The sequence below is a fragment of the Canis aureus genome, chromosome 12 (assembly GCF_053574225.1).
Source record: "Canis aureus isolate CA01 chromosome 12, VMU_Caureus_v.1.0, whole genome shotgun sequence".
Classification (NCBI taxonomy): domain Eukaryota; kingdom Metazoa; phylum Chordata; class Mammalia; order Carnivora; family Canidae; genus Canis; species Canis aureus.
In genome coordinates, this window is record NC_135622.1 from 2,712,501 (window position 1) to 2,734,619 (window position 22,119).

Genomic DNA, 22,119 nt, shown 5'->3' on the forward strand with positions numbered 1-22,119 from the left:
ATCTCCAAGATTGCGCCCTAGGCCAAAGGCAGGCGCCAAACCGCTGCGCCACCCAGGGATCCCTGATTATTCTAATTTTTTAAAGTAAGCTCTATGTCCAAGGTGGGGTTCAAACTCATAACTCTGAGATCAAGAGTCACATGCCTCACTGATTAAGTCAGCCAGGTGCCCCTCTACCAATGTCTTCTTAAAGACCAAAGTTTGGAAAAGGTGAGAAGATGAAGGTGCATGAGATGGGTACTCTCAAACTTTATAAGGTCATTAGCATCTCAGGGTCTTCTGAGGCCAGGGGCTTTTCCTTGCTTTTCAAACTGGGGGTGGCCTTAAGGCCAACACTATGTCTCCCTGGAGGCTCCAGAGGGTAGGGTTGGGGTCTCCTTGAGGTTAGCTGTGTCCTATTTTCCAACTGGGGGTCTCTGTAAGGGTTGGATCATAAGTGGGATGATTCCTCCAACACCAAATGGAATCTATAAACACACAGGCCTTTGACTGAGGACCCTATGATGAACAAAAATAGTAGAGATGCATTATCAAAAGACAGAGCTGTCATTTTCCTTCTGCCTCTGTGGCTACATGGCTTGTGCTTCAGGCTCAGGCAGTAGGCAAAGGGCAAGGGGGCAGCCATGGTGCCAGCACCCAGAGTCATCTGCGCTGGCTCTGTAGGAGGACCAACTCTGTGTGTGTGTGTGTGTGTATTTTGTATATATGTGCATGCACAAGTATTATGTACATGTGTACATGTGCATGTGTGTTGTGTACATGTCTGTGGTGTGGTGTAAACCCACAAAGGGCATATATCTTGTTTGTTTACACGTGGTATAGGATATCGTGTTAGAGGTATAGTGTATAAACCTTATGTTTGTGTGAAGCTCTAGCAGGTAAAGAAGTGTTATTCCCTCCTCCAGGAAGACATGATAGGGACAGAGAAGCAGGGATGGGTGGGCTGAACTTCATGGTGCAACTCCGTGTGGAATCTGACTATGGCCTAAAGCGCACTCACCCTTTGGACCTGATTTAGCCTCTGTAGTGTTGAAGGCTCAGGTGGGGCTGCCTTCCCAACTGGGGTGCAGTTTTCATGTGAGTCCCAAGTCCACCCATGGAAGCCCTATAAATAGGGCCCAGGCTTCAGTATTAGCTTTTCTGGTTTTGGGAAACGACTACTCAGCCATGCATCTGCTCATTAGCCTGTCCACAGCCGACATCCACAACCACATCTCTTTCATTAAGGCCTCTTATGTCCCAGGGTAGTTCCAGTTTGAGATTTTCTTTGAACAATAAATCAACCCAACTGAATTCTAGATCCTATATTTAACACCATTATGTGCCAGTTCTCATGCAGAACTTTGGGATGAAGGGAGAAAAATGATATGCTTGATTTTGGGGGGCTTGCAGCTGAGTGGGGGAGACTACCACATCTACAAACCATTGGGTACAGTGGGGTCACCTCCAGGAGATGGTTTCTGTGTGAATAGCTGCAAATGGGGACACAAAGTAGTTACCTACTGTCAGAAGAGGATCTGCTGGAGAACCCCACAGAGGATGGGACATGCAGGCCAAGACTTAGGTGTTTGCCTGGCAGATAAATGGGGAAAAGGCCATTCCCAGCAGAGGGAAGAACATATGTAGAGTCTAATATATTTTGAGAACTTCCAATGGGTTGGAACAGTCATAGCTGACAGGTACTGCCTACTGGATGAGTCTTTCATATTTTCTTTTTTTTTTTCTTTTAGACTTTATTTATTCCTGACACATACACACACACACACACACACACACAGAGAGAGAGAGAGAGAGAGAGAGGCAGAGACACAGGCAGAGGGAGAAGCAGGCTCCATGCAAGGAGCCTGATGTGGGACTCGATCCCGGGACTCCAGGATCACTCCCTGGGCTAAAGGCAGGCGCCAAACTGTTGAGCCACCCAGGGATCCCAGAGTCTTTCATATTTTCTATCTCCTACACTCCTTGCCCCTACACTCAGCCCATGACTGTGGACTACAAAGTGGGCTTCATTGAGAAAACAGAAGTCTTCCTCATCTTCCCTCTTGTTACAACTGAGCAGGTGCTCCTACCCCTCTCTCCCCATGGGCCCTTCTGTTTACATATATTTATTTATACTCTCTGTATACTTGCTATTGCTCTGATGGTATAAACATAGTCATGAACAACACCAACAAATTTATGCCCTCTTAGAGCTCATATTCAAATGGGAAAAACCACAATAAACATCCAAACAAAAATTTATTATCTGGTCAACTGACACATGAAAAGATGCTCAACATGACTAATCATCAGGGAAATGCAAATCAGAACCACAATGAGATATCACCTCACACCTGTCAGAATGGCTAGAATCAAAAACATGAGAAATAACAAGTGTTGGCAAGGATGTGGAAAAAAAGGAATCCTTGGCACTGTTGGTAGGAATGCGAATTGGTGCAGCCATTGTGGAAAACAGTATTAAAAACTTAAAAATAAACTATCATATAATCCACTAATTCCACTACTGGGTATTTATCAAAGAAAACAAAAACAAAAGCACTAATTCAAAAAGACATATGTTCCACTATGGTTATTGTAGTTTTATTCACAATAGCCAAAATATGGAAGCAACCCAACTGTCTATCCATAGATGAAAAGGTAGAGAAGATATGGCAAATATACCATTGGAATATATAACTCAGCCATTAAAAAGAGTGAGATCTTGCCATTTGCAATGATGTGGATAGAACTAGAGGGTATAATGCTAAGTGAAATAAGTCAGAGAAAGACAAATACTATACGATTTAACTTATAGGTGGAATTTGAGAAATAAAACAAATGAACAAGCAAAAAAAGAGACAAACAAATAAAAACCAGACTTTTAAATACAGAGAACAAACTAGTTGTTGCAAGAGGGGAGGTAAATGTAGGGATAGAAAAACAATATTATCATTATTATTATTATTTTAGGTAAGTGTTAAAAAGAACATAATAAACTTAATATATAGAAAAAAGAATGCTGATGGTAATTGTGATGGTGGCATGTGTGTGCATGTGTGTATGTGTGTAACTGGGAAGCATGTTAAGACCTTTCTCAAGAACTAGCATGAGCTGAAACCTAAACAGTGAGGGTATCAGGTCTCTCTTGTAAGTACCTCAGTCTTCAGTGTCTCCCTTCATCTTTATCCTCAATCTTCTCTCCTCTCCTGGATTATTTCTTAGTGCCAGTTATCCTAAGAAAAACCAAACAGGTCAAGTGTCTTTGACTCCTATTTTAACCTCCAGCTATCTCCTCCTTTCTCTGTTCATGTTCACAGTCAAGCACCTTGAAAGAACAGTCCTTAGAAAGGATGAATACCCACCATTTGCTTCAACGTGGATGGAACTGGAGGGTATTAATACTGAGTGAAGTAAGTCAATCAGAGAAGAACAATCATTCTATGGTTTTACTCATATGAGGAATATAAGAAATAGTGAAAGGGATTATAGGAGAAAGGAGAGAAAGTGAGTGGGAAAAATCAGAGAGAGTGACAAAACCCGAGAGACTCCTAACTCTGGGAAATGAACAAGGGGTAGTGGAAGGGAAGGTGGGTGGGGGTGTGTGTGTGACTGGGGACGAGCACTGAGGAGGCACTTGATGGGATGAGCACTGGGTGTTATACTATATGTTGGCAAATCGAATTTCAATTAAAAAAAAAAGAAGAAGAAAGAAAGAAAGGAAAGAAAGAAAGAAAGAAAGAAAGAAAGAAAGAAAGAAAGAAAGAAGAGTCCACACTGACTATCCTTGTTCAGCACCTGCCTTTTGTTCCTTAGACCCCTGCCACTCATTCTATTCTGGCTTCTGTGCTGCCAGTCTTGTCAATGGGACCAATGACCTCTGTGATGCTTGACTCAACTCATTCTCCTTGCTTTCTAAGACTCCTCTCTTCTCCTGTCTCCCAAAACCCTACTCATTTTCACTGTATGCTCATTATCAACTGGTTGGCCATGTTGGCTTCCCCTCTACTGTCCAAACTTGAGACCTGGCAGTGTCCTGTTCTTCAGCTTAGGTGATCTCAGTCACTCCCACATACTTAAGTATCTTCTATGTGATGATGACTCTCAAATTTATGTTTCTGCCCTAAATATCTCTGAGCTTGAGACTTATATATTCAAATATTTCCTACTCTTCACTTCTCTGTAAATGCCCCAACAACCACTCAGTACAGAAACCTGGGAGTACCTCTGCATTTTTCTCTCTCCTTCACACCACACATTGAATCCATCCACCTGTTCACTTCTCCTGCAAAACACTTCCCAGACCCACCCTCTTCTCTGTCTCGCTGCTGCCATCCATCATCTTTACTCATAACTGCATGTCCTTTCATGCAAGCTCTCATCCTTCCTTTATCCACTTTGCGGATTGAATCACCTTTCAAGGTCTTGAATCAAATCAAATGTTACTTCTCTGCTTAAAACCTTTCAGGGTCTTCCTTTCGCCAGCTGGACCCCAAGACCTGACATGTATTGCCCACCTGCTTGTACTCACTGACCTTTGTCTTACATTTTTCTTTAAACTCTTCTTCCCAGCTTACCTCAACTCAGGCAAATGAAACCTGAAAACACCCCTCAGGTGATGGTGACTGCCCTGACAAGACCCCCTGTCGGCCCAGACCACCCAGACCTTTTGAGCTAAAAGCCCAACTCATGCTTGCACAGATGGACCATGGAGTGACCCCTGGAATGACCTACCACTACCTTTTCATCATCAATACTAAAATCTCATGGGATCCCTGCGTGGCGCAGCGGTTTAGCGCCTGCCTTTGGCCCAGGGCGCCATCCTGGAGACCCGGGATCGAATTCCACATCGGGCTCCTGGTGCATGGAGCCTGCTTCTCCCTCTGCCTGTGTCTCTGCCTCTCTCTCTCTCTCTCTGTGACTATCATAAATAAATAAAAATTTAAAAAAATAATACTAAAATCTCTGCCTAAGGAGGAGCCCCAGCCTCATTTACATAACATTCAATATGTGCATAGGCATGTTTCCTTAAGCCACCTGTGTGACCTTCTGCCCACATCTACATACAGTGACAAGGCTTTCCTATCTAAATATTCATCTTAACCATAAACAGAAGGAACCCATCCACCCTCTCTTGAGGAGTCATGGTTTTGGAAGTCATTTCCTGTGATCTCATTTGCTGCAGTTAAAGTTTTCTTTGTGCTACAACTCAACTTGGTGCAGTTTCTGACTCATTAAGGAATGAACTCAGTTTGGTTTTGTTAGGAGTTGGTTGGACAGTTATGTAGTCAGGGGCAGGGTCCACAACAAGGACATCTGGAGGCAGGACAGCTAACATAAAATAGCACTAACATCTTGATTTTCAGCTGACCACACTGACATTCTGCTTTGCAACCTTTCCAGAAATGACTTCTGCAAAATGACCTAAAAAGAGACAATTAACCACAAAAGCATTTGTCAATATTATGGGCAAGGGGCAGTTAATACCTAAGCCCCCAGATGTCAGCAAAAAAAAAAAAAAAAAAAAAAAAAGGTCAATCAGCATGTAGACATTAACCTAATCCATAGACAGATATGCGACCAAAGCCCTGATTTTCACACCCTGATTGCTTAAGAAAGTTCCACAAAAAGCTCATAAGAACCCCTAAACTTAGAAACTCTCAGGGCAAACCACTCAGGACCCCCTCCCTCTCTGGAAGCTTTATACTCTTGCTCAATAAACTTTGCTTTGCTGCCCACCACTCTTTGTCTGGTCTTCATTCTTCAATGCTGCATGATCAAGAATCGCAGGCACTTAAGTGTGAAAAGGGAATGGAAGCCCAGCTGAGAACAAAGCACAAGCTGACACCCTGCAAAACTTCAGCCCAAACACATACTCACTCCTGGGTGGGATTTGTGTGACACTCCTCCAGGAAGTTCCCAACTATCTTAATGTTAATGTCTTATGAGAGGGGAAAAGGACCTTAACTTGACTGTGGCCAGGCCTCTAGTATACTGTGAGTCTTCTTTAACATATGAAAATCCTTTTGAAAGCTCCCTCCCCCCCCCCTTTTTTTTTTTTGCCTCCCTAACTCCCAAGTATTTAATCCCTAGCTCCTCACAACCCAAGGGACAGCAACTCTTTCTGCTTAGGGGTCCTGTCCCCTTGTTTTAATAAAACTACCATTTTGCACCAAATGTTGTGCCCAAGATTGCGAATCTGAGAAACCACCAAGGGGCCGACAACGATGCAAGCACACGAGGGTTTATTAAGGGTTTATTAACAAGCTCGAGCTTGGGTCCAAGTATACCCGACACAGCGGAGCAGGGACTTGGATGGACCCCTAGGCTAGGAGGTGTAGCAGTCTTGTAGGAGCCAGTAGCCAATGAGATTGTAACACACACAGAAAGTTGCAGAGTCATGTCAGTCCACACGCACGTGGCCAATTGATTTACAATTTACCCTATAGGGACGGTTTGAACTAGCCTATCATTCTGGTCAGAATTGGCGCTAGGGGTTCCACATTCCTATATGAGCCGGTTTCCGGTTTCCGGTAAGGGTGTGCTCAGCGGCTTGACTAGGGTGGGGGAGTGTCTTAAGCAATAAGGTCACGTGGGGGTGATACAGGAGATGGCGGGTGTAGCACAAAATTGAGGTAGTCCTGCTCTGCTTGTCCAGGGGTAGGGGATTTTTGTTAAGTTCCTTGGGTCCCACACAAAGACATCTCAAACATCTTTCTTGGTCCTCAGCTCTCAGCCCACCAAACATCACCTATATTCCAAAACTACATCAAAGGGACACCAAATCCTGTTACAGTTTGGTTGCAATGTATAGAAATGATGTATAGCTGCACACAGCAGTATGGATGAATCTCACAAATATAAATTAAGTGGAGGAGAGGGAATAGAGACACAAAATTCATTAGGATGAACCCTGTGAAGTTGCCTTTATAGAAGTCAAACTGTTGAATATTGACAAATTTCGTGGTTCAACATAAAACATACTTTTAAAAATATCATTTATATAACCTACAGAAACTGGCAAAGCAAGACTGTTGTAAGGGTCAGAATCCTGGTTACACTGAGTTGAGGGAAGGATGGTGGTAACCGGAAGGCAGCAGGAAGGAGGTTTGTGTGTCCTTGCTAATATTCTGTTTCTTAATCTGGGGGCTGCTTACCTGGTTGTGTTATCTGTGAAAATTCACTGAGCTGTGCACTTAAAATATTCATCCTTTTCTGGATGTATACTTTAATAAAAAGTTTAAAGTTTTGAGGTCATCATATAATACATATATATTGTTTACAAGCAATATATATGTACTATCATCCTAACATATAAATTATAAACAAACACAAAATGTAGATAATTTTAAGGGTGGTGAAATAAAGATAAACACAGAAAAACATTCAAATAGTTTGTTCCTTCTCCTAGTGGATGGTTTTATGCCCCCTCAGTGGATGAGCAGCTCCCTCTGGAGACTTTTTGTAGCGGGATTCTGGGTTACTTAGCAGCTCCATGACACTGGGCAAATCTCCTGGTCTCAGTTTCTACAGCTGTGAAATTGAAAGGCTGATCACCTACCCACCCTTCTCCTACATGCCTATCCTCAGGATCAACTTCGATATTTGTGAAAACACATTGTAAGTGCTAAAATATGAGGGATTATTGATTATTACTGTGATACTGTGATTTGTAATAAGAAATATATATTTGGTTTTCATTGTTTCTTACACGGAACTCTTAAAACCCTTGGCATTTCCTGAGTAAGAAAGATTATAAAGATATTTTTTGTTGTGCTAAGGACACATGACTTTTGGACTGCACCTAAGAATGGGGCTGGTTGCCAGATGAATCAAACCTGTAATTAGAGTGTTAGAACTTTCAATCCTACCCCATTGAGCTCCAGGAAGTGGAGTAGGGCTAAAAGCTGAATCAGTGATGTCCAATGATTTACTCAGTCATGCCTATGTAATGAGGCATCTGTGAAAACTCAAAAAGATAGAGTTCAGAAATCTCCCAGGTTGGTAAGCTTGTACACAGAGAGAGTACCACCTCAACAGGGCATGGAGGCTCCCTCCTCCCTCCCTATCCATTCCTTCCATCTGGCTGTTCCTGAGTTATCCTGTTACAATAAACCAGTAATCTAGTAAGTACAAGGTTTCTCAGACTTTGTAAGCCACTCTCTCAAATTAATCAAACCAAAGGAAGCTGTTATGGGGACTTGTGATTTATGACTAGTGGATCGGAAGTACAGGTGACTGATGAGGGAACAGAAAGCTAGCTGAGCATAAACAACAAGCTAATACCCTGCCACCTCCCAGCCTCCCAGTCCTAGGTAGGAAGAATATCTGTGACATTCCTCCAGGAAGCTCCCAATCGTCTTAATGCTAATGCCTTGCTAGAGGGGAAAACAACCTTAGCTTGACAATGGCAAGGCTTCCATTGCATCTTGTAGGTCCACTTTAGCCCATGAAAATTCTTTTGAAAATCTCCCTTTTCCTGACCTCCCCCAACTCCCAAGTATATAATCAGCACCCCTCACAACTCCAGTACAGCAGCTCTTCCTGCCCTTGGGCCTGTCCCTGTGCTTTAATAAAACTAACTTTTTGCACCAAAGATGTCTCAAGAATTCTTTCTTGGCCGTCACCTAACAGGCCTCACCCCACCAAATGTCACCTATATTCCAAAACTACATCAACAACTTGGACTATTTATTGGTATCTCATGGGTAAGGAGGAGGACATAACAGTTCTGAGGGACTGAGCCTTAACTCATCAATGAAATCTGATGGTATCATCTCCAGGTAGATGGTGTCAGAATTGAGTTGAATCGTTAGGACACCCAGCTGGTGTCTGAGAGTAGCTTGTTAGTGTGGGGAACCAGAATCACTCTTTAATTATAATTAGCACAGTGTTTGCATTAGCAGAGTCACCAAATAGTTTTGGTTACAAGTAGCTCCAGGTTTCTGAAAGAGCTTTCCCCAATCAACAACTTGGACTATTTATTGCTAAAATTGGCAAAACTACTTGCCAGGAATGTTGTGGTCATTTCTGTACCAAGTAGAGAGTGGAGGTGATAAATGCTAACATTTACAATCTCTTCCCATTCAGTAAAGCTCAGTTGATATCAAATAAATTTCCTTCATTAATCTATTATTCAACAAATATTTTTGGACACCAATTACGTGCCAGGCACTATACTTTGTATTGGGTATTTCAGATGTTATGGGTCCGAGACCCCATAACAATATGGTTATCTTGGTGTGGGGACATCATGGTGATACGGGAGGGCCTGGTTCTTGTCTCATGTAGTCAAAGAATAAATCTCAATAACACAAGAAAGTGAGTAAAGCGATAGAAGTTTATTAAGCAAAGATACAGAGAAAGCTCTCAGAAGTGAGAAGGGTCCTGACAGCGTTGCCACTGAGGGCCTTTTGGCTGGCCTTTATTGGGAACCTAACCAGGGGGCCCAAGGCCTGAGGTTTCTTTGTACTATCTCAAGTGATTGACATATGGCTGTTTTGGGGTCTGGTGAATCTCTGGAATTGTCTGGCAACCATCAAAGGGGATACTCCCTAACACTTTGGAGCTAGGGAGCCTGGTCCATTCATTTTTTCTGTTTTTACTATCTTATCTCTGTTTCCTTGGGATGGGTAGGAGCCTGACTCTGGACCATTCGGTGTCCTTGGGATTTATGGGAGCCCGACTCTGGGCCTTTCCCTTATTTTTCCCTGCATTGCCCCATCTGCCCCTAACCATTCCTACATCAGTGGCCAGGGTAAATATGCACATGCATATGCATATACTTGTTTATATGAATAAGCATGCACCGAAGTGACTGTCTGTCCCACTATACCTCGAACAATGTGTACATGATGGTTAATTTTATTCAATGTGCAGTGGGAATGTAACCAAAGCAACATGAGTTTGATCCTTGGCAAGTCACAGAAACTGCATCAGGCAAGTTGTTGCATAAAGAAAACTTTAAATGCAGCAAATAAAGAGATCATAGGAAATGACTTCCAAAACCATGACTCCTCGAGAGAGGGTGGATGGGTTCCTTCTGTTTATGGTTAGGATGAATATTTAGATAGGGAAAGCCTTGTCACTGTATGTAGATGTGGGCAGAAGGTCACACAGGTGGCTTAAGGAAACATGCCTATGCACATATTGAATGTTATGTAAATGAGGCTGGGGCTCCTCCTTAGGCAGAGATTTTAGTATTAATGATGAAAAGGTAGTGTTAGGTCATTCCTTTGCCCCATTCCAGGGGTCACTCCATGGGCCATCTGTGCAAGCATGAGTTGGGCTTTTAGCTCAAAAGGTCTGGGTGGTCTGGGCCAGCAGGAGGTCTTGTCAGGGCAGTCACCATCACCTGAGGGGTGTTTTCAGGTTTCATTTGCCTGAGTTGAGGTAAGCTGGGAAGAAGAGTTTAAGGAAAAATGTAAGACAAAGGTCAGTGAGTACAAGCAGGTGGGCAATACATGTCAGGTCTTGGGATCCAGCTGGTGAAATCATTGTGTGCTCTTCCATTGTAGTGATATCGGAAAGATGTCAGGGTTAGAAGCTGACAGCCATAAAGAATTCTTAAGACTTGTTTGGTGCAAAACGGTAGTTTTATTAAAGCATGGGGACAGGACCCATGGCAGGAAGAGCTGCACTGGGGTCATGAGGAGTGGCCCATTACATACTTTCAAGTTGGGAGGAGTTAGGGATGGCATAAGCCTCTCAGGAATTCTGGAATTCCAGGATCCTGAAGGAGCTAGCTATCATTTGGGAAAGGTTACTTATTCCTGTTTGGTAAAAGTTCAGTCATGAGACCCTTCAGATATATATCATTGCATGCTTGGAGGATGATTGCCAACATGTATTTTTTTGAGGGGGGCTAGAGACAAAGGAAGTTTCAAATGAATTGTTATTTATTTATTTATATTTTTATTTTATTTATTTATGATAGTCAGAGAGAGAGAGAGAGAGAGAGAGAGAGAGAGAGGCAGAGACATAGGCAGAGGGAGAAGCAGGCTCCATGCATTGGGAGCCCGATGTGGGATTCAATCCCGGGTCTCCAGGATCGCACCCTCGGCCAAAGGCAGGCGCCAAACCGCTGCGCCACCCAGGGATCCCTCAAATGAATTTTTATATGTCAAAGGAGACTTACAGGATCCTAGGGATTGGGCTAAGATTGCCTTTTGTCCTTAGCAAAGTATTAACAACGAGGCAGCGGTTCCTAGAGGAAGGTCACTCTACCTGTTCCAAGGACTTGTCAGTGGGCTGTAGGCAGTAAGGAAATTTAGCTTTTTTTCTTTGCCTTTGCTTCCCACATCATTAGGGACTGCAGTCTGAGAGACTCAAAGTCGACTAAAATTGAGTGTGCTCTGGAAAGACAAATGTTAGGGCTTTTAAAGAGGAAAGTAAGAAATTACATAAGTTGTTTTGAGCAAAATGTGATCAGTGCTGGTCTCTACAGTTGCACTAATCTGTGTGTGATTGGTTACTAGGGCTAGTGCTGGGCAGAAAGTTCATTTATGTCCAATCTAATGATGCGGGAACACAGGGCTAGCTGAGGACAAGGCACAAGCCAGGGGCAGCACATTGACAAGTCCTAGAAACAGGCAAAGGGACATCCCTCTACAGACTCAGGTGCCTCCATGTTCATCCTGTGCTCAGGGCAGAAGGCAATCTTGGCCTGACTCCAGGAGCCTATAAGTCTACTTTAACATATAAAAATTCCTTTAGAAATTTCCATTGTCTCTAAACCCCCAAGATACATGTTGGCAATCATCCCCCAAGCACATGGCCCACTGATATACATCTGAAGGGTCTCATGACTCAGGTTTTAAATATTAGTGACCTTTTCCCAACAATAGCTGGCGCCCTCAAGGTCCTGGAGACTTACAGGTCCTGGAGACCCTGCTTCCAAAATTCCTTAGAGAGTACAGCTATCCTCCAACCCCTCCCAACCCCCAGGTGTAATCAGCCGCCCCTCACAGGCCCAGGGCAGCAGCTCTTCCTGCCCACGGATCCTGTCCCCGAGCTTTAATAAAACCACCGATTTACACCAAAGACGGCTCAAGAATTCTTTCTTGGTCATCGGCTCCGGACCTCACCTATATTCCAAAACTTCATCACTAACATGCAGCAGATGTCTTGGCCTATAGCTGACTGAGTTCAGCAGCAATTGTAAGAATTTGACACGGAGGATGTGCTTAAGTCCCAATTCCTCAATGTGCTTCTGTCTCTGAAATGAGAGAGCTTGGTTCTTGTCTCATGGAGTCGAAGAATGAATCTTGTAGACACAGGAGAGTGAGAAAAGTGATAGAAGTTTATTAAGCAAAGACACAGAGAAAGCTCTCAGAAGTGAGAGGCCCCGACAGGGTTGCCACTGAGGGCTCGTAGCAGCAGTCTTTTATTGGGAACTGACTGGGAAGCTTGTGGCCTTGAGATTCTTGTGCCGTCTTGGTTTGAGTTAGGACTGGTGGTAACATCTTTAATGGCTTACTTCTTGTTTGGGGTCTGGTTATTCTCTGTTGGTCACAGCTGACTGTCATAAAAAGACACCTTCCCCACCCACACCCAGGGCAGGGTGGTCTGGCTTGCTCCCTTATCTCTGGTTTCCTTAGACTCAGCATTTTGGGGATTTCAGTGAGCCTGATTCTGTGGCCCCCTACCTAGCCCTGCCTAGCCCTGTTTGTCCCTAACTCATCTCCGTCTTAAATACTCCTCTGAGCAATGCTACTCCATTTTATTTTCTCCTTTACCACAGAGTACATGCCTAGAAGAGGAGTTGCTCCATCAATGTCTAGTCACATGTTTGTCGTTAATAATCTCTAGTGATGAGGGAGCAGAAGGCAAGCAGAGAGCAAAGCACAAGCTGACCCCCACCCTTAGCGTGACATTCTCCAGCCACTCCTAGCTGCTCTACAATAAAGGGAGGGGAAAAACAAATGGTTAACTGATAGAGATCCCAGTCCAGTAGAGTCTCCAACAGTTTACAAATGTCTCAATGATTTACAAGAAAATACATTTATCCATAGTTTAACTTCCAGAAACCCATAGCCTCAATTTCCTGGAGGATTAACATCACTTTCCCCTCCATAGTGATGTGGGAAACTCTCAACTGTCTTAATGCTTTGTTAGAGGGAAAAACAACCTTAGCTTAACCATAGCCAGGCTCAAATCCTCTTTAGCACAAGAAAGTCCTTTTGGAAATTTCCCTTTTTCCTTACTTTCCCCAGCTCCCAAGTATACAATCAATCATCCCTCACAACGCCAGCACAGTGGCCCTTTCTGCCTTTGGGTCCTGACTTGGTGTTTTAATAAAAATCACTTTTTTGCACCAAAGATATCCAAGAATTTTTTCTTGGCCATTGGCTTCAGACCCCAGCAACACTAATCCAAAACTATTACATCAACTACCAAAATGTTTTCCAAAGTAGTTGCACCGATTGGCACTCCCACAACCTCAGCAACCATCCTTTTAATTTTAGCCATTCCAGTGGGTTGTGGTGTCCCATTGAGGTTTTATTTTGTATTTCTCTGATGAATAATGAGGTTGAACACATTCATATATTTTTAGGTCATACACAAATATTTTCTGTTATGAGGGAATACAGCATAAAGAGTTTTAAGACCCAGGAATACTCAGATATTTTCTTGAATAGTTTGGACTACTTTTTCCTCAGACCACTACAGGGGAAGAAATTCCCATCTCCAGTGTTGTGACAGAGAATGGAAGCAAACTGAGAGGGGAGATGAGGAGAACTTCCACTCCTCATCTTTATTGTTGTGCCGAAGATTGCGAATCCGAGAAACCACCAAGGAGGTGACACCGATGCCGGCGCACGAGGGTTTATTAGCGAGCTCGAGCTTGGGTCCAAGTATACCCGACACAGCGGAGCAGGGACTTGGGCCCCGAAGTGGGTTACAGCTGGGTTTTTTATAGGCTGGTCTAGGGGATTTTCAGAAGGGATGGAGGAATTTCTCAAGTTCTGTTTACATTCTGATATGGGGCTTAGGGCATTGAACTCTGTTCTCATTCTAATATGGGACTTTCTACCATGGTGTGGGCTCTGTTGTCTTTCTGATATGGGATTCCCTGCTGAGGACATTGAGGACATTCCGCAGTTTTTCCCGTAAAGTTCAGCTCTTATTCACAGGGGCCTAAGATGGCTGTACTTGTGCTAATGCTAAACTTCAGGTGGGATGGCCTTAATTTTTCTCAGCCTCCACACTTATTAGCATCTGCCTGGGTTTGAGTAAAAGCTTGTTCTGTATTTGACACCCAGTTTTCCACTCTGATATGCCATAGTCTTGGTCCTAAGACTCTGGGACACATATCCCTTCAGTGATTGGCTGGCAAAAGCTGTTTTCGCTATATTCAGAGCAACCTATAAGCGATTCAAGTGCAGGAGTAGAGGAGACTTACAAGTGATAAAGGAGGAGATCCCTGGGTGGCTCAGTGGTTTAGCACCTGCCTTCCGCCCAGGGAGTGATCCTAGAGTCCTGGGATTGAGTTCTGTGGAGGCCGAGAAAATTAAGGCCGTTCCACCTTAAGTTCAGCGTTAGCACAAGTACAGCCATCCCAGGCCCCTGTGAATAAGAGCTGAACTTTACATCACTTCAGTTACAGGGAAAAAAAACAGCCTACAGCTTAACGTCCTAGAAAGTCCCATATTAGAATAAGAACAGAGCCCAAGCCAAGGGCAGGAAGCCCCTATTAGAATGAGAACAGAGCTCAGTGCCCTTGAAGGCCCCATATCAGAATGTAAACAGAACTTGAGAAATTCCTCCCCCCTTCTGGAGGTCCCCTAGACCAGCCTATAAAAAACTAAGCTGAAACCCAGCTCGGGGTCCAAGTCCCCGCTCCGCTGTGTCGGGTACACTTGGACCCAAGCTCGAGCTTGTAAATAAACCCTCGTGTGTTTGCATCGGTGTCGGCTCCTCCGTGGTTTCTCGGATTCGCAATCTTGGGCACAACAAGTTCCACGCTGGGCTTTTTGCATGGAGCCTGCTTCTCCCTCTGCCTGTGTCTCTGCCTCTGTCTCTCTCTCTGTGTGGGTCTCTCATGAAAAAAAGTAAAGTCTTAAAGAAAAAAAAAGCTTAAAAAAAAAAAAAAAAACAAGTGATAAAGGAAAATTTCAACATTTGTGGGCCTTATTCCTGGGCTCCCAGGGAAGCTATGCTTTAATATTTGCCAAGGTCAAGATGACTTAACAAGACTTCAAAGTGATAAAGGATAGTGGGAAGACAGGCAGGGAGGAACCAGGGGCTCCAGCTCCAGCCCTACCACTCTTAAAAGGATTTTACACCATCCTGGAAGAAGCCCTTCACCCTTTCCCATGTGACAAAAGGGTGACAAAAGCTTGACTGGATGACAGGCACAGGGAGGGTTAACCGCCCACCAACAAGCCCATAAAAGCTCCTAGATTTAGAAACTCCAGTGGCAACCATCACAAGTCCTCTTCCTCTTCTAGAGCTTTGTTATATCGCTCAATAAACCTTGCTTTGCTGCCCACACTCTGTCTGGCCTTTGTCTTCATTCTTCAGAGTGGCGAGACCATGAACTGAGGGCACCAGCAGAGAAAAAAGTAATGTAACAAAAGCATGGGCTCTGTTTCTGCCCCAATCACACATTGTACATCTGCATCATTACAAAAAGATAATAATAACCAAAAGTAAAGATAAGAAAAACAGAAAAACCTTCCTGGTTCCCATCAGATTAAAGCCATGATCTTGCACATACTAAAAACGTAAGACAAAGCCTGTAGCTTAGCTTTCTGGAATGCCCTTTGTCGTGATGACTTTTAACTGTTTGAACTCCCCCCCCAAAACAAACAAACAAACAAACAAACAAGCGGGAGAGTGAGGTTCTTGCCTCAGGGATCAGCATCAAGACTGAATCTCGAGGACAAAGGAGAGTTTCACTAAGCAAGGATACAGAAAAAAAGGATACAGAAAAAAAGAGAGTTTCACTAAGCAAGGATACAGAAAATACTTTCAGGAATAAGAGGGATCCTGACAGGGTAGCCACTAAGGGCTTTTAGGGTTGGTCTTTTATTGAAAGCTAGCCAGACACTTAAATCATCTTAACCCTCTACTGATATCACCACTGAGTAAGGACTAGTGATGACACCTTTAATGGTGCACTTCCTTTTTAGGGTCCAGTAATTCTTTGTTGGTCACAAGTACCTGTTATAACAACAAGACCCCACCTCTGACACCTGGGACAGGATGGTCTGGTTTCCCTTATCTCTGATTTCCTTTCACCTCCACACTTTTGGGATTTCTGTGAGCCTGATCCCTGTAGCCCCCTACCTATCTCTCCCTACCTAGCCCTGCCTGTCCCTTACTCAAAACCTGTATAACATTATACCTTAACTGTATACCAACTTATACCTTTTAAATGTTTCTTCCCTGGAGCACTCTACTTATGAAAATTGTATATCCTGGACAGTTGTCCTAACTAGGGCTCGAATAAAACTTTTCCTTTCTCTTTAAAATTTTAGAAAAGTTTTGTTCAATTTTGTGTTGATGCAAGATTTTTAAAAATCTAGTTCAAACTTTTTATTACCATTTGGCCTCTTCTTGCATACTTTCACTACTGTACAAGTAGCCCATTTCACTGCTGGGCCATTTGATTCCTGTTATGAGTATAAACCTGCCTTTCTGTACCCTAAACTCACGGAGACATGCTCTTCCCCTCTGGAGTCATATTGGAAAAGTCTAAAGACAGCTGCCACATGCTTTGTAAATCTTTCTCATCTCTGGATGAAATACTCCCATTTTTCAATCACCACCTGTATGACATGGTGCCCAGAGGCCTTGCCCTTCCACCCACATTCATTTGAATGGATTAAAAGTTGGTCAGTGTCCACCTTCAAATGTGTATCTGGAGTGATACTCCAGAGGCCACTGCCTGTGGAGCTTCCTTGAGTTCCTTATTGCTCTGCTAAACTTGCCCCCAATCCCTACATGGCTGGCTCCTCTGGCTCCTTCATGTTTATACTTAGATGTCACCTGTTCAGAGTAGCTTTTCCTGACTAAAGAGCACCCTTCCTTACCAGAGTATTTTGTCACTCTTTTATTTCCTACGTTTTCTTTATTTATGCATTTGCTCACATGCTTCTTGTCTGTCTCCTCCTCTTCATGTAGGCTCTGGGAGGCAGAAACTCTATGCATCTAGTTCACTGCTAAATCTTCAGTGCTTGCAACAGTGCTTGGTACCAACAAGCCTTCAAAAAAAATTTTTTTTTAAGAAAGAATAGGTTTTATTTATCTATCATCTACCTATCTATCTATCTATCTATTTATTTTATTGGAGTTCAATTTGCCAACATTTAGCATAACACCCAGTGCTCATCCCACCAAGTGCCCCCCTCAGTGCCCATCACCCAGTCACCCCAACCCCTTCCCCCCCCCCCCCGCCCACCTCCCCTTCCACTACCCCTTGTTCATTTCCCAGAGTTAGGTGTCTCTCATGTTTAGTCACCCTCATTGATATTTTCACTCATTTTCCCTCCTTTCCCTTTATTCCCTTTCACTAATTTTTATAGAAGGTTTTAATCCTTACAGTCGGATTCCTGAGCCTATATTCTGAACCACCATGCCTAATGCACCTGCCACATATGTTATATAACTCTGTCTTGCATATTAAGCCTTCCTCTTATTCCATTAGATGCTACATCTCTGCTGTTGCCTCCACCAGCACCTTGCCTTGGCTAACCCTCAGTGTGGCCTTCTCAGACATAAGGCCAGGATGGGTGTGGCCCACAGAAGGCCCAGTGCCTCTGTGGCCAGTAGATGGTGCTCTTGGATAAACAGAAGCAGTCCCTAGGGTTTTGTTTTTTTTTTTTTAAATTTAATTAAATTAAATTTAATTTATTAATTTATTTTTTTAAGAGGGCTGGTGGGTACAAGATTGGTTGGGAGGTTGGGAGTGTGGGAGATGCAGAGCCCTGCCAGCCCACCCTCTCTTCTTCCAGCCACCTCTAGGTGAGAGGCAAATATCCATGGGAGAGAAGAAAGAGCAAGAGTGGCTGAGTCCAGACCTGCCACCCATTGACCGAGGCATCCTGAGGTTAGAGATGGCAGTGGGAATGGAGTGGAGGACATGGGGATATCTCCCACTATACTACTTCTCTGGCCAAGGATCTAACAGTTTGTACTTATACAGGGCTAGCCTGGGGACCTGCCAGTTGATCTAGTGTCCCTCACCCAACACACACAGACACACACAGACACACATGCACACGCATATGCATACCCAGAATGGTGCTGTGATGGACAGCAGGCAGTAGGCACTAAGCCTTCTGGGTACACAGTTTTTCAGAAAGTTCTCCCCATTTCAATCTTGGGCTGCAAATTCCTCCAGCATAGACATCTCATCTGCTTTCCCTCTGTGTTCCCATAGCAACAAACATCATGTCCTATATATGCAGGTACACAGACAGGGTAACCAACTTGTCTTGGTTTCCCTGGGACCAGTGCAATTTTAAAATCAAAAGTCCTGCATGCTGGACACCCCCTTAGTCCCAGGCAAGCCAGGATGGTTTGTCACCCTATAAATAAAAGAAGCCTTTTTTTGTCTCTGCTCAGAGGGCATGCTGGTTTACTGACTCTGGGAGTTCCTAAGACTTCAAGGTAGTTGGCCCCATGAAGACAGGCAAAGAGCACAGCAAGGCACAGCTGCCATCCATGGCTCTCATGCTGACAGGAGATACAGGTAATTACACACAGGGTAGCTGCAAGGGGGAAACAGACCTCTCGAAACTTGTGTAGATGCACCTGCTGGCTCCTTGACATGGAAGATTTCCAGGAGGAGGTAAGTTTGAAACTCATGGGCTGACAGACACAAGCAGAGGGAGAATCCTGGGTGGGAGAGAGAGAGACTGATGCAGGTAGAAAGGAGGCTATGATGGGTTCTCAGGTACACATGCACTGGAATAGATGGGCCACCTCTGGCCCAGGAGAGAAAGGAGGTCCAGAAGGCAAAGAAGCAAGGAATAAAGGGGAGAGAGATGTTCTAAACCTAGACTGGGAAGGTTGGATTTGGAAGTTGGTGAGGAATTATTATAAGGTACTACTTAAGGATGAAATGTTTGGGCCCCATAAAGATACTAAGAAAATACCTAAATTTGAGGGAGCCACTTGCCATCACTTAACTTCCTCCTTTCCTTAGTCTCAAGCCATGAAGCACCCTGTGCTGGTCCCTAGGGCTTCCAAGCAGTGTCCTAGAGGCCAGAGTAATTTTCTCTGTCTTCTGACCTCAGGGTCTGGCCTTCTGAGTCTCTTTGTCCTGTTACGTTCCCCTGCCCCTGGGTCCCATTTTGCCCAGGAGAGCTAGATGAGCTAGTTGAATCTTAGTGCCGGACAGGTTGGGCGGAGGCTTAGTATTCACACTTGCCATCACTCCCTAGTTGCATTCTTCTAGTTCATGGGAATGTAGCATGTCCAAGGGAAGCTCTTGTCACCAGCAAACAAATCTCATCATAAGAAAATTCTTAAACTGAACCAAATCAGTAACTTCTATCCATAGATCCCCACTGTGTCCTTTAGAACCTCGCAGAAATCCAATCCCTTCCCCACTAAAGCACTTAAAATATTGAGAAAAGCTATCCTGATCCCTTGGGTATTTTATTTTCTAGTCTAAATATATTTCAACAGTTTCTAATATGAAAGTGTTCAGGCCATTTTACTATCACATGGGTCCATCCCAACAGTTCTCCAGAGCCTGGTGCAGAGTGGGTTCTCTGTAAATATCTACTGATGTTTTCTTGATACTTTTACTCTTGACACATGGAGCCCATAGGTCCACTCTTGTCACATATTGAATTCACTGTATCAAAACTGAAATCAAATCAAGTTAAGAGAAAAGGACAAAAGAATAGTTTACCAAACTGGAAGATTTCAACATGAAAGTAGCAAGAAGCTCACAAAATGAGGCTTACAGCTCAGTTGATAAAGCGTAAGTACATCGATCTCTATTAATGATTGACTACTAGAGGCCTACATTCTTTCTAGGGAACAGTGCTGCACAAACTTACTTGCGTGTTGCCTATAGGCTCATGAAGCTGTGAGGTCATGCTCATATGAGGAAAGCTTAAGTTCGTTTAGGGTCAGAGCTCACATTTGGGGGGGAATCAGGATAGTTGTGAATTTCAGTTATGCAGCTATGGGTGCTCGATCTGGGAGTATATTCAAATTATGGGCTCCAGTTTTGTCTTTTCCTTAGGGACTGTCAACTAGAACTTCTAAATCCAGACTCCCCTTGTTAATGTCTCTCTCCCTCTTTCTGAAAGGTTTCAGCACAGGTACAAACACCTACATCCTAACCGTCCCATGTCCCAGACCCATGTCATTAGGGCCCTGACCCTGTAGCAGCAGTGTGGGCAGGGCCTAGGTCAGAGCTCTGTGAGCACGAGGAAGGTATGGCCGTTCTCATGGCAGAGTGTGATGAAGGTCTTCTGGCTCCTTGATGTCTGTTCCTTCATCTACAATCTGTAGGTGTGTCTCCTTGCCATCTACTGAGGCCTCCCCTGTAATCAGCAGGCAGTTCTTTCTCTGATGTTGATGGACTCTCTCTGCGTGTTAGCATGCACTTCTGCTCAGCGTCTGAGTGCCCTATCTTGGACTTCAATCTGTGTATGCTTTTAGTGCTGGAGAACAAAGACATTTCTTGGGCTTGAGCCAGGCTGGAGAAGTGTCATGAACCTCTCTCCCCTCCCCCAGCCCAGTTAGAAGCTCTACTGCTAGGAGGGTTCTCTGGGCCTGTTGTAGGTTGTGGCCCAGGGGGAGCACAGGCTTATTCCAAAGCCAGAAAATAGAAGAGAGAATTTATTCCAAACATGCAGGGAGGGAAAAGAACTGCGATTCAAGCACCTGGAGACGTTCAGTACTTGGGATGTCCAGGTTTTAGAGAGGCCCCCTAGGCAGGCATGGCCTATGGAAAGCAGCTTTCTAGTTCTGCTCAGGGATGCTGCCTGCCTGTTCACCACTGTCTTTCTAGCCCCTGGCACTCAGTAGGTGGATGAATAAATGAATGTGAAGTCAGTTCTGAAAATCTTTCTGTGTGTCATAGGCACTTCTTCATACAAGTAAAAGCTCTATTCTGGAATCAGGAGGGACTCCAGTTGGAATCTTGACTTCACCACTTACTTGCTTTGTGAGGCCAGACCAGTTCCCTAATAAAGATAAAGGGGCAATGCATGAACCCCTCGAGCTGCTGCCAGGATTCCCTCAGAAAATGTGCATAGAGCTCAGGGCCTGTGTTTGCCATCTGCAGAGTCAGTGAGCCCTCAGGGCTTCATGTCACTGCTTGAAATCTTCCCCCAAGTTTCCCCCTGCATCCTCCTCTCTTGCCTTAGAAAATCTCTAAGATTAAGGGATTGAGGTGAGTCCAGTGCTGCAAGGCCCTCAAGTCAGCCAAGTAGCTCCCCACTGGGTCTACTCATATGGGCTGACTCGGAAGGGGGGGTGGCCCAGGGGTGTGATGGGCCTCTTCAGATCTTAGGAGACTGGCTCTATGACTTAAGAGTCCAGATCAGACCTCAAGGCACCACTGAGGAAGCAGCTATGAGGTCTTTCATGTAAGTAAGTCTTGCTTCTACTGGATCCTTTCAGTGAGAGGAAGTGGGTGTTATGCTACAGGGAGGTAACCTGGGCTGACGGGCTTTCCTGAAATCTGAGATGGTAGGCCTATTTTGGTCCTTGAGTCTATTCATCTCAGAATTATGCTTAGTTCTTCCTTCTGACAGTGATGCTATGCTTGAAAGATATCATAGATTCACTGGGGACTCCTTCTTTCATATAATACTCCTCCTCCCCATTTGAGTCCTTTCTCCCAAAAGCAAGGATCAGAGAGGAAAGTCATAGTGGCAAGAATTCTGGATGTGAAATTCTGAGTGTAGGCATGTCCCAGGCTCTGATGGATTCTCCTAGGTGGGAAATGTGTGCATAAGTGAGCTCATGATGCATTATGAGTGGGAGTGGAACAATCCACGTGAACTTCTATGAGGCCTCTGTCAACATTGTTGTTTTATCTGCACCTGAGAACTCTGTTTTTCATTCCTACTCCAGATTGTCCAAAAAAAGGTGGAACATGATCATCACAGGGAGGGACTGTGGTTGGGCAGTGAGGAGGAAGAAAGAACACACATCAAGCCAGAC

General features: G+C 44.2%; 1 long non-coding RNA gene across 2 annotated transcripts in view; it reads left to right on the forward strand.

The window, feature by feature from the left end:
* Positions 1 to 5,659, forward strand: part of LOC144324586 (uncharacterized) — a 10,224-nt gene extending 4,565 nt beyond the window's left edge. Inside the window, exons 1-3 of one of the 2 annotated variants that reach the window (XR_013390036.1) lie at positions 1 to 84; positions 3,297 to 3,389; positions 4,549 to 5,659. The exon at positions 1 to 84 is cut by the window's left edge and continues 19 nt beyond it. This is a non-coding gene — a long non-coding RNA (uncharacterized LOC144324586). The remainder of the gene's footprint in view (positions 85 to 3,296; positions 3,390 to 4,548) is intronic. The other variant, XR_013390035.1, reaches the window with a different exon arrangement.
* Positions 5,660 to 22,119: the final 16,460 nt, after the last annotated feature.